The 18,989-nt window shown below is 42.8% G+C and overlaps 1 protein-coding gene and 1 pseudogene across 1 annotated transcript in view; one reads left to right on the forward strand and one right to left on the reverse strand.

Moving 5' to 3' along the window:
• DTD1 (D-tyrosyl-tRNA deacylase 1) overlaps positions 1 to 18,989 on the forward strand; it is a 124,404-nt gene that overhangs the window by 7,699 nt on the left and 97,716 nt on the right. The window lies entirely within an intron of this gene.
• On the reverse strand, positions 12,681 to 13,691 carry LOC105526874 (annotated as a pseudogene).

The following is an 18,989-nucleotide window of genomic DNA, read 5'->3' on the forward strand; positions in this document are numbered from 1 at the left end:
TTTTTCTGCTCTGGGATAATGCAGGATTCCACACTGCATTTGTCATTTCTGCTTGGTCTTCTCCAATTTTTGACAGTTCCTCAGCCTTTCCTTGTCTTTTGTCACATTGTTACTTTTCAAGAGTACTAGTCTACTATTTTGTAGAATGTTTCTCACTTTGGGTTTTCTATGATTGTATTAAGGTAATGCATGGTTTTTTTTTTTTTTTGAGACGGAGTCTTGCTCTGTCGCCCGGTCTGGAGTGCAGTGGCCAGATCTCAGCTCACTGCATGCTCCACCTCCCGGGTTTACGCCATTCTCCTGCCTCAGCCTCCTGAGTAGCTGGGACTACAGGCACCCGCCACCTCGCCCGGCTAGTTTTTTGTATTTTTAGTAGAGACGGGGTTTCACCGTGTTAGCCACGATGGTCTCGATCTCCTGACCTCGTGATCCGCCCGTCTCGGCCTCCCAAAGTGCTGGGATTACAGGCTTGAGCCACCATGCCTGGCCTTTTTTTTTTTATTTGAGACGGAGTCTCGCTCTGTCGCCAAGGCTGGAGTGCAGTGGCCGGATCTCAGCTCACTGCAACCTCTGCCTCCCGGGTTCACGCCATTCTCCTGCCTCAGCCTCCTGAGTAGCTGGGACTACAGGCGCCCGCCACCTCGCCCAGCTAGTTTTTTGTACTTTTTTAGTAGAGACGGGGTTTCACCGTGTTAGCCAGGATGGTCTCCATCTCCTAACCTTGTGATCTGCCCGTCTCGGCCTCCCAAAGTGCTGGGACTACAGGCTTGAGCCGCCGCGCCCGGCGGTAATGCATGTTGACAGGAATAGGAAATAGTACAAAAGTGATCTTGTGCCCTTCATAGTACATCCTACCAGGAGGTATGTGGTATTGATTTGTCTTGTTACCAGTGATACTAGCCTTATCACTTGGTTCAGGTGAAATCTACCAGATGTCTCCATGTTAGATGTCTCCCCTTGTCTGTCCTCTGGCTCATTCACAGAAGGCAGCTCTCTTTCAGCTTTGCAGGGAAAGAAGCCAGCAGATGACATTGATTCTGCTTCTCCATACCTTTCCTGCCAGTGTGGTAGCAGAGCTGCCCTTTCCTGGGCTGAGGCCAGCCTCTCCCTTGGGCCAGGACCACCTACATAATTTGAGAGGCTCAGTGTAAAATGAAAATGTGGGGCTCCTTGTTAAAAAATTATTTTGAATTTCAAGATGGTGACAACAAAGCATACAACCAAAGGTAGGGCCCCTCTGAAGATGGGGCCCTGTGTGACTGATGGGTTGCTCGGCTGTGGGGCTAGACCGACCTGGGCTTTGGAGCCTACCCCTTCCACCTCCTCAGCAGCTTCCTGGAAGCCCTCGGTCCTCTTGTCAGGTCAGTCTGCCTCTCACAGTCATCCATCTTATCCCATTGGCTTTTAAATATGCCCAAATGTCTCCAATTGAGAAATGCCTCCATTTCCCCCCTTCAGCTCTGCCTCAGTGTCCTTGGGTCTATAAAGGCTCTCACCGAGGGCCCCGGTGACCTCACATTGCTTTATTTCATGCCCATTTTTCAGAACCCCTTTCTTGCCACTATTGCCCACTTGCCCCTGGAAATGGCTGGAGCCTTGTTTCCCAGGACGCCATTCTCTCTGGGTTTTCCTCTTGCCTCTGGCTACTCCCTCTGGTTCTGTTTGATCGTTATCCCATAGTTTTCATTTATTATTCTGCTTTAACTCTATTTGGAGAAAAATTTTAGTCTAACTTTTTTTCATTCTAAATATTTTTCTGGAAATGGTAGAATAATACCTTTTGCCTTTAGAATCTTCAACTTTCTTTCAACCAGTACTCTCTTCTTGTTTAGGTCAAAGGATACAAAGATGCAGTTATTTCGGATGAGTAAGTCTCAAGATCTAATGTACACCACAAGGAGTGCAGTATCATATTGTGCACTGGGAGTAGATTTAGGAACTTCTGGAGTAGACTTAGGAACTCGCAGCACACACAGAATAAAGGATGGTAACTGTGTGAGATGCTGGACATGTAATTTACTTGACTGTAGTAATCACTTCACTGTGTGTGTGTAGATCAGAGCATCATGTTGTACACTTTATACAATAAACTTCTGTCCCCAAATCAAAAAATCCTCAAGTAGGCATTTTTTAAACTTCTATCGAGCCATGTTCACTTATAAGGATAAAAAAGACTTTTAGTTATTTCTGAATCCTTTAGGAGTTTTCTTTTTAAATACACAAATTGTCTTGTGTCAATTTCATTTACATGGACCAGTTTCCTGATCCCCAAAAGCCTCAGACCTTGCGCATTGCACTGCGCTCTGCCCCCAGCTCTCCAGTAGGTGGCGGCGGGTAGGCGCGGAAGGGTCCTGTGTTAGGTTGGTGCTGGCCTGTGCCTGGGGCCTCTCTTTGCCTTTTCTTCTCAATTAGAAGGAGCTTCCTCTTGGAGCAAATAGCTAATTTGCTTGCTTTTGTGTTGATAGGAAGAACATAGCCAAATTCTTTTTACTGATAGATAAACATGTGTTTCTATCAAGCTTTTAATTCTCAGTGTTTTATTTTTCCATTATATTCCAATCAGTAATGAAAACTGCTACAATTACATTACAGAAAAATGGTTCTTTTGGCAAATTTCAACATTATAGAAAAATGATTCTTTTAGCATGTTCTTTTAAAATATAAATAAATTCTTTAAACTATCTGAACAAATGAACAATGTAGGTGTGTGTGTATGGATATGGATGTATATGTGTGCATATGTGTGTGTGTGTATATGTGGATGGGTGTGCCCATGTGTATGTGCATGTGGGTGTGTGTGCATGTATTTGTGTGTGTACGTAAGCACCAAGTGTCATTTTGGTATTTGATGGTGTGCTAGGCACTGTGAGGAAGAGAAGGAACTGCTGCCACCCAGCCTGTGCAACCAGGGATAGATTTTGGGCAACATAAACCTGAAAGGTTAATGCCAGTGAAAGAGGTGGACAGTAAGGCAACTTAGGAAAGGTTACAAGACCATTCAGTTTGTACTCATCCTTAGAACTCTTCAGTGCCTTCCAAGTGCATTTTGCTGAAGCTTTGCATTCCTTGCCATCATTTCTCAGGGCCTGAGTGACCAGGCGTCCGTGGCCCTCTCTTGCCTGCTCTGTGGCCATCTTTCCCTCCATCCCTACACTTCACCTACTCTATCTGCTGTTGCCTCTTCTCCCTTGCTGAAAAGGTCAAGCTCTTTCCTACCTCGGAGCTCTTGTCTGAATTCCAGAGTCTCCTCCTCATTCTCCAAGATTCTCTGACCCCCGCAGTTCCCAGGAGACCCATTCGGCCACTCTGCCCTGTTGCTCTGGTGGTTTATTTCAGAGACTTCACACCATCTGCTATCATGATCCATACCACCCATAAAACTCAAGCTCCCTGAGTGTTGTTCACTGCCCTATCCTAGGAGATGTCTGTGGGCGGGAGGAGTGGTGTTTGTTTAGCAGTGGTGCTCACAGCTGACGGGAAGTATAAATAAATAAAAACCAAATGGAATTCTTTTCCCCCACAGCCCCTTACCCTACATATTTCTTGTGTCTATGAATGTCCCAGGTTCAGAGAAGGCCATTGTTACTGCTGTTGCTGCCCAGCCGAGCGGGCCTCCTAGGGGACTGGAGGTTTTAGCTGACCTTTAAGGATATGGAAAGTAGAAGGGATTCCCAATTGTTTTCAAATTTCTATTTCAAATAGGGGTAGATTCTTATTTTCAAGAATCTCAGGGCTCTGCTTATGTGATGCAGCTACTGCTGGTGAAGACTGAGCTGGTAAAGGTAACCAGCAGTTTGCCTTTCTAACTGGGCCGCTGCTTGTTTGCAGAACTGGCTGCTGCAACACGTGCATACTTTCCATATAGCATACCCATCACGTTATAGGCTGCTGCATGGATTTCATGCTATGTTCTGGCAGTGAGAAGTTGGAAGGAGGACATTACATTCTTGCTTCAAAGGACGTATTTCCAAAGGGAACAGGACATGGAAGCAGAAGCAGAACCAACTGACTGCGGTTTTTCCTGGTACATTTTTTGCAGGAGAACACGATTCTGGTAGGAACATCCTGCTTGTTACTGCCTAGTGCATGATTGCTTGTACATGACCTCTTCCATTGGTGGCTAGATATTGGGAGATTTTAACACTCTAGCCTGCCATTTCTATGGTGGAAGCTTATTCTTGTCTTGTTTTAATCCTAAGTGCCCTTCCCCTGAGTAGGGCTTGTTTTCCTGAGCCTCACATGGATGGGCGAGCAGATGGAGGTTTTTCCTGATGAGAAGGGCCATTTGGTAATTGAAGGACTCTTCCCTGGGGCCTAGGGCCCACTTAGTTCATAGTGTTGCCATTAATTATTTACGTTCTCATTTATTTAGTGCCATTAAAGACGTCATTAAATTGAAATGCTGGAAGGAGCTAAAAAAATGAACTTTCAAATATACATGTTTGAGTTAACGGACGTGTTTATTGACAAATCACTGGGATGAGTTGGCTAGTGAAACCTGGTGCCTTTAATTTTACAGAGCTATTAATTTTACGCTCCTCTGAGTATCACCGTTGCTTTGTCCATAATTTTCTCTGTATACTTGTCTTATCAGCAAGCATTCATCCCTGTGCCTGGACCTTGGAATGTCGAGTTGAGACATTCATGGCTTCTGTAGGATCTGAAAGAAATATGTAGGGTAAGGGGCTGTGGGGGAAAAGAATTCCATTTGGTTTTTATTTATTTATACTTCCAGTGACGGGGCAGCCTTTTCATTACCTGCTGTGGAATCCAGAGGTGAAGTGAAGGACACATGAGCACACAGGTGGCTTGCTTCTACCAGGTGGCCCCATCACAGGTGCACAGAGGGGAGCTCTCACTTGCTATATAGTTCAGTTTGGGGAACAAATCAAATGAGAAGTACTCTGAATATAAGGAAGAATTATGTTGTTACTAATAACTTTGCATCTATTCATGGAAGAACAGTTATTTAAATGTACTCCTTTTCACTCTGTTTTTAGGCTTGAATTATAGATTCTAGCTCCCTAATTGCAGTTGGTTTCAGCTTCAGTGTTCACATGGCCTGAACCAAGCTCGAGTTGTTGACTTGCTGCAGGAGTATGTTTTAAAGTCTGGTTGCCAAGATGGTAGCCAGATCCTGTCAATTACTCCAGTAATATTAGTTCACTTTGTTATATTAATTTATTGAACAAACGTTGACTGAGAGTCCAGCTTTGTTTATGCTGAAGTATCACCAAAACAGTAGTGGGAACTCAGCAAAGCGTCCTCATTACAGAGTTGTTGCTGTTGTGTAGTCTTTGTCAGTGATGCTGACTTCTGGGACCTAGGCTGCCGCATGGAAGGCCTCCTAGCAGGGCTAGGGCGCCACCTGGCCAGACCTCTCACCACACATGGAACCACACCTGGATTTCTGATCCTTTCTGTCTGAACACCTGCTTTCCATGAATTATGAGATCAGCTCAACCCTCTGGGGAGTGAGTTGGGTGTAGAGATGGTGGGGGTTCCTGACCTCACTCAGCCCAGCCCACTGCTCTGCACAGTCAGAATGTATCCTGAGTCCTTGTCAGTGCCTGGGGGAATGCCTGCCTATTGCATGAATATTTGGTATGAAAGGGTGGGAGCTTAGCAGATGTTTTTCTTCCTGGTGGAGAGCTGTAAGGAATCACTTTTATCACTTTAATTTTGCTTCCAAATAGGTGGTCATCCTAAGTCAACTCCTATTGGGCTAAAAAGAAGCCTTTACAAGGCTGGCATGACTGTCTCTTTGTTGGGGACCCATTGATGAATTGATTAATCAATTGACTTTCACCTTACTGTCTTAAATCCATAGCACAGGTTAAGGAAATTGCAAAAATTTAAAAGAGTTTTTTTCTCTGCTATTGGAATATGTCTGGTAAATTAAAAACTAGGATCTGTTTCTCTTCTACCATTGACACATAAGACATTTCTAATCTCCAACCAGAGCAAAACATCTGTTTTACTTTAAACCAATCTCTCAGGACACTAATGGGGTAGTGCATTTAAGGTTTAAGGGCTTTGTTTGTTCCTGTATATATGTTTTGGGCAGATTCCTAGTTATTTTAATCTTATAATCTCATTTGTGTGTGTGTTAAAGAAACAAACTCCTTACCTTACTGACTTGACCTGCCAAAGATTAACATCATCCTTTTTATTCTCAAGGGAGAGAGGTAGAATTTTTCCTTCCATGGATTTGTACATTGTGCATAGCAATAATTTCGTTAAACAAACTCAATATTTTAATTGGGAATTCTTAGCTTGTTAAGTAATTTACCAGGAGCTTCATAGTCCCGGGTAGTTGTAGAAAAATGTTCTGCCAGTCAGTGGTGTTTTGTAGAAAACCTTGCCGAAACATTTACATTAGTAATGGAGAGAGAATGAATGATCTGGAAGTGATAGAAATCTAAAAAATGCAGCTCTTACCATGCTTTTTTAAAAGGTGTAGATAAAACACTCATCTACATAGAGGTGTTTGCCAGCTTGCTGCAGTATAGGTGTAGTCTGTAATGACTGATGAGGTAGTTATCTTTTAAATCTTAGTCTCTAAGAGAAGGTTGGGATGGGCCAGTGGGGTGTGAATTGGATCAGGTAGACTCTTAGGGGCTCATAGACTGGTCTGAGCTTATCCCACAGGTTTTGTGTGTGTGGATGTGTGCAAGTGCCTTTTGCTGGGAGAAAGGGGCCCAGGACTTTTGTCACATTTTCTTTAGGTCCCAAGAAGTGAAAATGCTGGTGGACTTGGGGGCTGTCGTGTGCAGAGCTTACATATTCTTTCTCTACCAAGGTCATCCAGGGGTTGGTGTTAGTGTTCTTCAAACGGCAGACTGAGGACCACTGGCATCAAGCCACCCATGGTGCTTACTAAAATGCAGAGTCCTGGGCCCACCCAGGTTTTCCGAGCCAGAGTTCCTGGAGTGTCTGGACTTGGAAAGCAGGCGAGTAGCCCATTTATGTTTCTAACCAGGTCTTTGTGCGCTCCTAAGCACACTAACATTTGAGAACTACTGGAATAGACAGAATCAGGCCTTGCAATGATCATCTGCTCCACGCTTTGGTTTCTTCTGGACCACCCTGCCCTCCCTTCCCTACCCCCAAATGTCTAAAAATACTTTACAACCTGTGTTACTGCAGCTGCCAGGAAGCAAGATGGCTTTGCTTGATTATTGAGGTCACATGTGAGGCTGTTCTTATTCATCAACGAGCCCTCAGTCTCCCAACACCTCCTCCCCCCACCACACAGGCAGTGATGAAAATGTTTCCAGAACATGGTGCCTTCTCAACACAATTACAGATGTGTCAGGGAAAAGCCGATGCAGCAACAACAGCTCAATATGTTAGTGACTGATGATCGGCCTGTCTACTGGGTGACAGTGAGGCATGTGCTGGGGGAATAACTTTTTTCCTGGGAGAGATGAGCCCAACATGTGGATTGCTCAATGGCTGGGCAAGATTGTAGCGGTGTAGCCTCTTTAAGACTTGTAGTTGAAAGTAATTTATAGTTTTATTGGCTTTCTGAGTACCAGACATGGAATGCCTTACTCATCTGTCGAAGTGTTAATGGAACTAGAATAAAAACCCAGGATGATCGACATCTTAGCGTCTGCATGGAAATTGTAATTCAATGAAATGCATGAATGTGGAGGCTTCCATGGGCAGTTGGCTGATCATTTACATTTAAACACACATGGGAAATTATTAAGGGCTCATATTTTATGATATATTATTACCTATTCAGTTCATGGTAAAAGCTTTTCACAGTGAATTGTAGACTAGTTTCCTGCAGATTATTTACTGTTTCATGAATAAGCATCACAGTTTTTTCTCCTTTGTGTCTCTGCTCATCCACCTGAAATGAACTCCTTCCCTGTCTCTACCTGCTGACATCTTCCACATCTTTTAAGGTTCATTTCAGATAGGTAGCTCTTCACACATGACACTTACCTCAGTACCCATCCAGGCAAGGCCTTTCTTCCTGCCTTTAGCTCCCTATGACATGGTGTGGCAAGGATTGCCTAGTGGTAATGCCCTTGAATAAAAGCTCATGCTCATTTGTTTGTTAGTTTGTTTGCTTGTTCCTTTATCCACTTATCCATCCACCCATATGTCCATCTGTCTGCCTACTCATCCGTCCATCCATCCATCCATCCATCCATCCATCCATCCATCCATCCATCCATCCACTCACCTGCCCACTACCTACTCATCCCATATATTCATCCAGCAGATTGTTATTGGGTGCTTGCTCTGTGCTGGCCCTGCATGTAGGTCCAGCACTGAACCAACATTATACCCTCATGAAGCTTCCATTCTAGTGGGGAAACAAACAAAAACAAGTATAATTTAAAATTCTGATGATACAAAGAAATCCAACAGGGTTAGGTGTAGAGAATGCTATTGGGTAGAGGTCCCCTTAGGTATAAGCACTAGGGAAGGATGCTGAGATAAGAGGGAGCCAGTGAAGACTGAAGGAAGAGTGTGCCAGACAGAGAGGTCAGCATATGCAGAGCTCTAGGGTGACTGGTGGAAGAAAGGCCAGTGTGGCTGGAGCTTGGAGGGTGAGAGGGAGAGGGGCAGGACCTGAGGCCAGAGCTGTGACTTGGGCTTGGTGGAACAAGGCCTCATGGGCCAAGGTAAGGAATTTGAGTTTTATTGTTAGTAAGCCAAAGACCTATTAGAATGTTAAGAGCTCTGATGTGTATTTGCAGAGATGGATGAGAAGACTGGGTTTAGTGTAGGCTCAGGATTGGGGGATGTGTGGCTTGTGACAGGGTGGCGGAGAGGACATTTAGGAGCTGTCTGGATACACTTCGGAGGCCCTCAACCACTCTCACGTTCTGCCTTCCACAGTAGAGCTTTTGTGTCAGTGACTCATGTTTGGTTCTTTCATACTGTGGCTTGAGCATTAGAGAGTAATACTGCAAAGTTCAGCCTCCTACAGTTCACTGCAAGAATGACCCCATTCTTGCCTCCAAGGCCAGCATAGTGGAGGGATTCCATGTCATGAGTTTCTATGATGACATCAGACATTGGGCATCAAGGAGTGCGATGTTCACCCCTGGTTTTTAGTGATCCTTGGGCACAGTCTGGACACAAAAACCAGAACTTGTTTGATGGTTTCTTTCTTTTCTTTTCTTTTTTTTAAGAAAAAAAGCAAGTTCAGGGAAGCAGGCTCCTTTTTTCTGGTCAGCATGAAGCCAAATGTTTCACTATTGCCCAGTTTTCCCCCAAATACAAAAACATTAATTATAAAAAGCCCAAGAAACATGTATATTGAATTTGATTTATGTATACTATTGTAGCTCATATTTTCAGGGAAATTTCTAAATGTCTGTCATAGGAGCTTGTCAGAAAAAGAAAGATTTATTTTTGGAAAAGTATGTTTCTTGGTGTTCATTGAGCTTGGAAATTATGGAGAGTCATTGTCAGAGGAGGGCAGCTGCTCCAGAGGTGGAGTGGAAGTCAGGACTGGAGAAGGTTATCCTGCTGTGGGCTCCAGCGTGCCTCTTGCTGCTGGCTGGTTAAGAGTCTTGCAGCAGCCACTTTATGCCTCACTAGCTCCACCATCGCAATGATTTCTGTCAATAGGAAACACAAAAGAATGGCACGTCTGTGAATATTCTTCACATAAAATATATTCCTTTGACTATTTTCCGTAAAATGTGAAGTCAATTTCTTTTTCTATTTTTAATCATGAAAGTGAAGCCCGGAAGCCTCAATTTCTGTGTAATGGAAAGATCTAAGTTTGTGGCCTTGTTTCCATTTTCCACTTCTCCTGCTAAGTCAGGAACATGATACTCACATAATATCCCCCGGGCAGTGGCTCTGTTCAGGAATTGCTTCGCTGTTTGACTGCAGAGGGAGGGCAAAGGCTATTATTAACCATTCGTGTCATTGTTGGGTCATGAAACCTTCAGGGGATAAGTACAAGTTCTATAAAATTTCATTTTGAAATCCAGACCAGATCTGGGCTTATGCTCTGAGGATTTTTTTTTTTTTTAAGTTTCATGTTGTCCCTTTGCCCCCTTCATTTTCTCTTGGGAAGAGTCTCTTATTATCATAATTACTACTTGAAAAAAAAATTCCAAGCAAGCAAGCAGTGTATTAACTGGAAAGTAACAATTTAGAAATGTTATTTTTTGATAGTAAGCTTTTATAGTATTCCTGGGTAGAAAGGTATTTTTGTAGAAACAGTTATTTTCCTATCTTTTCTCTCATGAGTCCATAAAATGGCATTTTTATATCAATTTTTGTTATACCTAATACATAAAATCAGTATTCTTTTAAGAATTTAGAAGTTTAAGATACACTAAAAATATTTTTGACAATAACTCTCATTCTCAGAGGTAGCACCGTTAATAAGTTCTATGTATTTACTTCCAGACTTAACAAAAATATGTTTACTCAGATTTACACATGGTATCTCTGGGTGCGTGTATGTCAGAAGATTTTTTAAAATTATGTTAAATTATACATAACCTAAACTTTTTAAGTATACAGTTTCATATATATATTAGTATATTAGTATATTCACATTGTTATGCAACTATTATTATCACATCTAGCTACAGATTTTTTTTTTTTTTTTTTTTGAGACGGAGTCCCGCTCTGTCACCCAAGCTGGAGTACAGTGGAGTGATCTCAGCTCACTGCAGCCTCCACCTCCCGGATTCAAGCAATTCTGCTGCCTCAGCCTCCTGAATAGCTGGGACTACAGGCATGCGCCACCATGCCTGGCTAATTTTTGTATTTTTAGTAGAGATGAAGTTTCACCATGTTGGCCATGCTGGTCTCAAACTCCCGACCTCAAGTGATCTACCCGCCTCAGCCTCCCAAAGTGATGGGATTACAGGTGTGAGCCACTGCTCCCAGCCTAGCTACAGAATTCTTTTTATCTTACAAAACTGAAACTTTACCCTTAAATACTAATTCCTGATTCTCTTCTCCCTTCAGCCGCTGGCAATGACCCTTCTATAATATTTTCTTTCTTTTGAATTTGACCACTCTGAGTATCATATGAATAATCATAAGGTATTTGTATCTTTGTGACTGGCTTATGTCGCTTAGCATAATTTCTTCAAGGTTCATCCATGTTGAGCCTTATGTTCATAGCATGTGTCAGAGTTTTCTTTTATGGCCACAGAATATTCTCTTGTATACCACATTTTGTCTATCCATTCATTTATCCATGCACACTTGGGTTATTTCCACTTTTTACTTATTGTGAATAGTGCTGCTGTTAACATTGGTGTACAAATATCTTTTCAAGATCCTGCTTTTAATTCTTTTGGGTAGATACCTAGGTACAGGTTGTGGATCGTATGGTAGTTCTTTGTTTAATTTTTTGAGGAACCACTGTACTGTTTCCCACAGTGTCTGTACCATTTTACATTCCTACCAGCAATGCACAAGTGTTCTGATCTCCCCACATCCTCACCAATGTTAGCTGTTTTTGTGTGTATGTGTGTGTGTTTTCTGATACTAGTCATCCTAATAAGTGTGAAGTATATCTCGTTGTGGTTTTGATTTACATTTCTCTAATGATTAGTGATGTTGAGCATCTTTTTATGTGCTTATTGGCCATTTGTATATCTTCTTTGGAGATCTATTTCAATTCTTTGCCCAGTTTTGAATTGGTTTGTGTTTTTTTATTGTTGAATTGCAGGAGTTCTTTATGTATTCTGTATATTAATTTCTTAACAAATAGATGATCTGTAAATATTTTCTCTCATTCTGTGGATTGCCTTTTCACTCTGTTGGTGGTGTTTTTTGATGTACAGAAGTTTTAAATTCTGATGAAATCCAATTTGTCTATTTTTTGCTTTTGTTGCCTATGCTTTTGATATTATATCCAAGAAATCATTGCCAAATCTAAATCATGAAGCTTTTTCTTTATGTTTTCTTCCAAGAGTTTTTTAGTTTTAGCCTTTACATTTAGATATTTGATCCATTTTGAGTTAGTTTTAGCATATGGTATAAGGTGTATGATGTTTTTACTTGTAGACAGGTTGGGAGAGCAGTATCAGGGACTTTATTTTCTGAAATCACTTGAGAGTAAGTTGTTGGCCTGATGCCTTCTCACCCCTGAATTCATTAGTATATTTCCTGCAAACAGGGACATTTTCTTATAGAAGCCCCAAAACAGCTGTCAAAATCAGAAAATTAGCATTGACATTTTACTAGCAGCCATCTTCAGACTCCATTCATAATTTACCAGTTATCCCAAGGAGGTCTTTTATTATTATTATTGTTATTATTATTATTAAGTTTATTTTCATTGTCTCAAGGTCTGCTGCACTCTGGATCCAGGCTGTGTCAATAGGGTAGTGTGGTGCCTCTTGTACCTATCTTGGCCTCCTGCAGTTCTTTTTATTTATTTTATTTTGTTTTATTTTATTTTATTTTATTTTATTTTATTTTTTATCATAGGGTCTTGCTATGTTGCTCAGGCTGGTTTCAATCTCCTAGGCTCAAGCAATATTCCTGCCTCAGCCTCCCAAAGTGCTGAGATTAGAAGTGTGAGCCACCGCACCCGGCCAAGTTCTTTACCCTCTTCAGAAGTCTTAGCTTGCAGTTTCAGCAGAAGGATAGACTCCCAGGAAGACCGTGAGAGAGATTTGGGACTCAAGTTGATAATAGCAAATACACTGAACTTATGAGTGTTTTCACCATGTTCTGGCTCTAGAGAAGTGAGAATTGCTAGTGAGGTTGGTGCTATTTTGTGTATCTTCTGTACCTTGAAGTCCCTCAGAGATCTTGCCCCGGTCGTCTTGTTCTGAGGACACAACAGGTTCCCTTTTTCTCTGAAGATGGAATCTAGATCTTTGATTTTGGAACCAAATTTGGACTCTTGACTTTGGAGCACCAACTTCTACCTCTCCTCCCCTCCCCTCCCCTTCCCTTCCCTTCCCTTTTTCTTTCCTTTTCTCTCTTTCTTTTCTTTTCTCTCTCTTTCTTCCCTTCTTTTCTTTTCTTTCTTTTTTTGTGATGGAGTTTCACTCTTGTTGTCCAGACTGGAGTGCAATGGTGTAATCTTGGCTTACTGCAACCTCTGCCTCCCGGGTTCAAGTGATTCTCCCGCTTCAGCCTCCCCAGTAGCTGGGATTGCAGGCATGTGCCACCATGCCTGGCTAATTTTGTATTTTTAGTAGAGACAGGGATTCTCCATCTTGGTCAGGTTGGTCTCAAACTCCAGACCTCAGGTGATCCGCCCACCTCAGCCTCCCAAGGTGTTGGGATTACAGGTGTGAGCCACCGTGCCTGGCCTGGAGCACCAATTTCTGTAGCAAGTTGTTCTCTGGAATCAATCCCAGGGTATATGTTTTTCATAAATGCCTTGATGAGAGTGTGTAATTGAGAGGTGCTATAGATGGTATGACACCATCTGGCTTCTCTACCAGGTTGATCTTGCTTTTGGCTCTGGCTTGACTCTAAAGTCTCAGGTCTGGTCTTTTCTGGAATCTGTGCCTAGCTCTTTGATTCTGAAACCAAATCTGGATTCTGGGCAGATCTTCTGTATTGATTTCTAAAGCAAGTTTTTGTTTGATAGCATAATCTGAGTAAAGTTTTTGATTGAAGGTATTGATGAGAATTTTCAATTGATCTTCTGTGAATTTGGTGCAACTGCACCTATGATTTGTTGCTACCATCTTGTGTGAAGAATTGTGTTCAGCCATGCTGGAAGAGAGTCCCAAGAAGGTCTTCAAAGTGAAAGGATCCAGTTCAGAATCATGCCTTGTATTTGGTTGTCATGTGTCTTTAGCGTCCTTCATTCTAGATCATTTCCTCAGTCTTTCCTTGACTTTCATGACGTTGACTCTTTGGAAGAATACAGGCCCATTATTTTGAAGCATGTCTCTTAATTTGGGTTTGTGTGATGTTTCCTTAAGGTTAGATTCAGGGTGTGTGTGTGTGTGTGTGTGTGTGTGTGTGTACACGCACTTGTATGTGCACAGGTGCTTGACCTAAATGGTCCTGTACTGCCTATGTTTTTCTGCAACATGCTTTCTTTCCCACCCCACAAGGACATTTGTGTGATTACATATGCAGCTAGATCATTCATTTTAACTGCAAGATGGGATTCTGTCCTATGAATATACTGTATTTTGTGTAGCTATTTTCCTTTTGATGGATTTATGGAGTTGGTCGCAATTTTTTGTTATTATTAATGATGATGCAAAAATCCTTTTTTTACATCTCCTTTTGTGGATCTAGATTTTCTAGATAATAGAAAATTGCTCCTTTATAATGTTTGCTATTGTTTTTAAAATTTGAAGTATTTCAAGCATACTAGAAGTACAGAGACTGGTATAGCAAAACCTTACTTTAGCACATGTTAATATGGGCTCTAGAATATTTAAGTTGGTAGAATTCTCATTTTATTCAATAAATGGCTAAACTGGGAGATTTACAGGGAATTGTTCTAAGTTATGTCTCACTGAGTGAGAATTATTGTTAATGATAAAATTGCCTCAAAACTATATAGCTTTTTTCAACAAGGAGATATTTTGGGAAAACCATCAGATTTAAAAAACAGAATATATATACCTCCCAGATGTGACATGTGAATAAAATACCAGGTAGGCCCAGCCAACTTTTCTTTTATGCTTCTTTCATGTCTTTCTTGATAGAATTTAATAAAATGAAACAGGAGGAGGAATCATCAAAGGTTAAGAATAATAGACCTGAAAGAGTTGCTTGGAACGATGTGTAGATTCATTTCTCATCTTGGTTCCTTTACTTGGCATCAGGTGAGATGAGATGTCCATTCAGGAATTCATTCCAAGTCTATTTCAGTACCCAGGATAGATTTGAGATGAATCAGTTCCATACTGAGGTGTGACATTAGGCAAATCAAGGGAAGGAGAAGGAAAGGAATCAGGTCAGAGCTCAGCTTACTTCACTCAACCGTGGGATATGGGGCCAGGTGCAGTGGCTTACATCTATAATTCCAACACTTTGGGAGCCCAAGGCAGGAGTATTGCATGAGCCCAGGAGTTTGAGAACTGCCTGTGCAACACAGCAAGACCCCATCTCTACAAATAATAATAATAAAAAATTAGCAGAACGTGGTGGTGCACGCATGTATTCCCAGCCAGTCAGAAGGCTGAGACGAAGAATCGCTTGAACCCAGGAGGTTGAGGCCACAGTGAGCCATGATCGTGCATCTGGACTCCAGCTTGGGTAACATAGTGAGAACTTGTCTCTAAATCAACCAATCAATCAATCAATCAATCAACTGTGGTGCATGGAATTCTATAAAGATAGATAGATGAGAGAGAGAGTGAGAGAGAGATAAATTCAGGACTTGGAGAGGAGTGCAGCATCAGGAGTTTTATTGAAGCATCTCATTTTTTGCCTGTGGAAATGGAAACAAGGAGGAACTGGTCTCCTAATTTACATACCCGCAGGGAGAAATCTGTGTGTAACTCTAGATTGCAGTGCCCGGAGCAGAAGCAGAGGCATGTGGCCAGTTGTGTCTTCCTACCAATTCTGGAAAAATGAGATACACTTAGATAGCAGCTCCTGCAAGCTTTGAAGATGTGGCCTCAATATCTAAAATGAAGTCCCTGTGTGCCTGTTGTTGGGTGTTTTTGTTTTTAACGCTTAATCGCATCCCTAGGAGAATTCCCAGGTTTGCCTATTAATAGTGGAATACTATACAAAGGAACCACAGAGGTTTCTTAACATTTACACTACAGTGGAATCCTATTCCTGGCTGAAATAGTGTTTTGCAGAAATGTGGCGTTCGGTTTTATGTTTTGGTACCTGGGTTATGGGTAAGGATAAAAGGTCTGTGGCCTCCAGCCTGAAAAATAACAGCAACAACAGGAATCACAACCGGGAGTCAGTTTGGGGCTTTGATAGGTTCATTTTTCATAGTGTTTGAAGGACTATATATTTAAAGGCAGTAAGAATGAAATGTCAGTATTTTAGCTTATGACAGAGTGGACATGTTTCAGTCATCAGTTTAAGATTCTGAGCATAGTGTATAAATAGTAATTCCTAGGGTATTTTTTCCTTCATCCTTCATAGAGATGTAGAACGCTTGGCATTTGAAATGAGGCCATCCAAGGCCTTGGATTGCTGCTGCAGATAGTGGAGGCCTGTTGGTAGGCATCTACCTCACATTTGTGTCCAAGGCCCTGGGAGAGACCAAAGCAGAAGCGAGGCCTTACTGGACAGGTACAAGGCGTTGGCAGGCATGGCACACCTTCACTATGTACCCCGTCTTCGTGGCTGTCAACGCCTGTGACGACTTGGTAGCTGGCTTTGGTCTGGCATTTGTTCTGTAGATGGCTGAAATGCCCATCATGGAAGAAGAATGTCATCATGGGTTTGTAAGGAAAGGGGCTCTCCTTGTGCAGATGCCTGCTGCTGTGCACACACCTTCCCATGGAGCTTGTGGGCCGCATCTCAGTGTGGAGGACAAGGGGGTTCCCTGGGCTTCCTGTAGTCCTGAATCTACCATTCACCCTGTCTGTCTCTCTGTTAAAGGCCGGGGCAATACAAATGATGCTGAGTGTAGTTTTGTCCTTTCTTTGTTTTTCCTCATGAAAACCCTTGAGGAATTGAAGGAAAAGAGGAGTAGCCTAAAGCAGGTCTGGGAGTTGGGTGCCTGGGAATTCTGTCAGGACTCCTACTAAGTGACCTTGGTCACATTACAGAGCCTCTTGGATTTGGTGTCTTCATGTGTCAGGTTAGAGGGTTGGGCCAGGTGATCCTATGAGATCTTTCTGGTGCTGGAAACCTGTGACTCTGTGGTGTTGACAGTTGACCATTTGTAGGTCTACCTTCCTCATGTGCCTTCATTGACCTTCTCTGTTAACAGTGTTTTTCCTTAGTCCTTATTCTCCAGAAAAAACCCACAACCTAACGTGGTTTTGAAATCTCCACTGGGGACCCTTAGGAACTGTGCAGGCATCAGTCTCTGTATGCTGATGGAAATCAGATGTCGAGAGAGGAGGGCATGCATGTTAATGAGCCATATGGACCCCATTGCATTTCAGGCTCATCAGCCCTGACCTTCTGAGACGAACCACTTACATTTGGCTTTAACTTGAGCTCGGCAGAACAAAGTAAAGCTCTGACAATGGGGGAATGGAATTCCAACTTTCTCTGCTCTTCTAATCAATCAAACGGAAAGTCTCAAAGGCCAAGTATTTCAAAAATAACAAATGCAAATAACTTAATTTACATCGTGAATATATATTTTCCAAAATGTATTGGTGTTTTCACTGGTTTGAGTGAGAGGCTCATTTCTGTACTTGACCCTTAACTTTACATGTAGAAATGGGGGTGGTTGCCTCCATTTGGTTCCTTTTTATAAATATTTATTAACTACCTTTCATTTGCCAGATTTCTGTGTGGTGGGTGCTAGAAAGAGCAATAAGCCATGGTTTTTTCTTCAAGAGCTTTTCCCTTAGTGAGACAGAAGTCACGCTGGGGCAGTTCCGAGAGGATGTTATTTGCCCGGTGCTGAGGGAGTGAGTGGAATACAGGGAGGCTTGGTGGGGGCTTGGTCATCAGAATAGGTGTCCCTGAGCGTAGAATAGGTGTCCCTGAGCGTAGAACAGATGTCTTAGTTGCATCTCGAAGGGCAAGGAAGAGGCAGCTGGGTCTGAAAGCTTGGAGCAAGGGTGGTGCATGCCCAGAAGATCAGGACATGAGCATAGAGGCTTGAACCTCCTGGGGAATGAAAGCAGGTGAGTTTGATGGGGCAAGAAGGCAGGGGCTGGGGAGAATGATGAGGGTGGAGAGGCAGCCAGATGGTGGCAGTGCTGTGTCCTGGTAAGGAGCTTGTACCTTCGTCCTTTGGGGGTGGGCAGTGGACAGCCACTGAGGAGGGTTTGGCAGTGAGGGGAAGGTAAGAAGTACTCCTCAGCTGTGACCTTCTGGTAGCAGAATGGCAGATAGACTGGACTTGGTGAGGTAAAGGAGGCAGAAGGACCTGGAAGGTGAGAACTGCTGCACTGGGCCAGGGTAGAGAGGAACAGAGCAGGAACAGATGGGCAGGGGCCAGGGGAGAGTGGTGTCATCAATCTAGATGGGGCCCACATCAGGAGCAGGGCTTTGAAAATATCTCTTCTGTTCCCTGAATCACTGTTGGCCCTGCAGGACCAGTGTTCTCTTTGTTCACCTGATCCCTTCTCTCTGGTGCTGATAATCTCCCTCAAATAGCCAGTGGCTCTTGGATTTTGGCTCATATTTATAGATAAAGGACCAGGTCACTGGTGTAGGAAGCTGGTGCAGTCTTCTCTGATATCATGGCAGGCATTGCTGGGAGGCCAACTGCAGGATCTGTGGCTGTTGGTGGCAGGTGTGCTTAGTACTTGGTAGCTTTGACCTAAGCCACTGGTTTTCAACCTTGAATGTGCATTAGAGTCACCTGAGTTGCTGTGAAAATTCCCAGTGCATAGGCTGTACCCCAAGCCAATGACACCAGATTCTCTGAGGGTGGGACCAGAGATGGTTGCATCTGCAGCTGAGTTTGGGAGCAATGATCTGGGATGTACAGCGAGGGAACAGGAGGACAAGAGAGTGCCCAGTGCCTTGCTTGGTGACCTTTTTCCTAGGCCAACTACAGGCTGAATTAGAGCATTTTCAGGGCTCAGTGTAAAATGAAAAATGCCAGACTCCTTGTTCAAAAAGCAGTAGAAAAGTACTTTTAAAGGCACTGAAAGGCAAAGCATTTTCCTTTCTTTTATCTCTCTCTCTTCCTCCTCCACTTGTCATGGTGCTTTTTATTTTCTATTATAAGTCATTATAACCAAGGACAAATAAAAAATTTAAATTATTAGTGTGAATTTTACCATTTATATTGTGCAGTGCCAGTTTTAAATGCAAATTTAAGGCCGAGGCGGGCGGATCATGAGGTTGGGAGATCGAGACCATCCTGGCTAACATGGTGAAACCTCGTCTCTACTAAAAATACAAAAAAGTAGCTGGGCGTGGTGGCGGACGCCTGTAGTCCC

The sequence above is a fragment of the Colobus angolensis genome, unplaced genomic scaffold (assembly GCF_000951035.1).
Source record: "Colobus angolensis palliatus isolate OR3802 unplaced genomic scaffold, Cang.pa_1.0 Scaffold117, whole genome shotgun sequence".
Classification (NCBI taxonomy): Eukaryota; Metazoa; Chordata; class Mammalia; order Primates; family Cercopithecidae; genus Colobus; species Colobus angolensis.